Raw genomic sequence first — 507 nt, 5'->3', positions numbered from 1 at the left:
TTAAATAAAGAATTCTCTTCTGCTCAGCAATGCCTCCTGCATTTATTTGATCCAAAATACAGCAAAAGTAGTAATATTGTGAAATATTTATATAATTTAAAATAACTGCTTTCTATTTGAATATATTTTAAAATGTAATTTATTTCTGTGATCAAAGCTGATTTTTTTAGCATCATAACTCCAGTCACATGATCCTTCAAAAATCATTCTGATATGCTGATTAATAATTTTTTTATTATTATTTTTTTTTATCAATATTTAAAACACTTGAGTAAATTTTTTCAGGATTCTTTGATGAAAGAAAGATCAGCATTGATCTGAAATAAGCTTTTGTAACATTATACACTATGACTATACCATTCAAAAGCTTGGAGTCAGTATTTGTTTTTGGGGGGGGGGGTTATATAAATTAATACTTTTATTTAGCAAGGATCCTTTAAATTGATCTTAAAAGTACGATAAAGACATTTATAATATTACAAAAGATTTCTATTTCAGATAAATGCT

At 25.2% G+C, this 507-nt stretch overlaps 1 protein-coding gene across 1 annotated transcript in view; it reads right to left on the bottom strand.

Moving 5' to 3' along the window:
- The window catches only part of LOC107709785 (E3 ubiquitin-protein ligase Praja-2-like), a 15,179-nt gene that overhangs the window by 6,521 nt on the left and 8,151 nt on the right, over nucleotides 1–507 (bottom strand). The gene's annotated exons all lie outside the window — the stretch shown is intronic.

This window comes from Sinocyclocheilus rhinocerous, unplaced genomic scaffold (assembly GCF_001515625.1).
Source record: "Sinocyclocheilus rhinocerous isolate Xijiao unplaced genomic scaffold, SAMN03320098_v1.1 scaffold267, whole genome shotgun sequence".
NCBI lineage: Eukaryota > Metazoa > Chordata > Actinopteri > Cypriniformes > Cyprinidae > Sinocyclocheilus > Sinocyclocheilus rhinocerous.
Note: the sequence above shows the minus strand (reverse complement) of the source record. Positions and strands in the feature narration are given on the sequence as shown.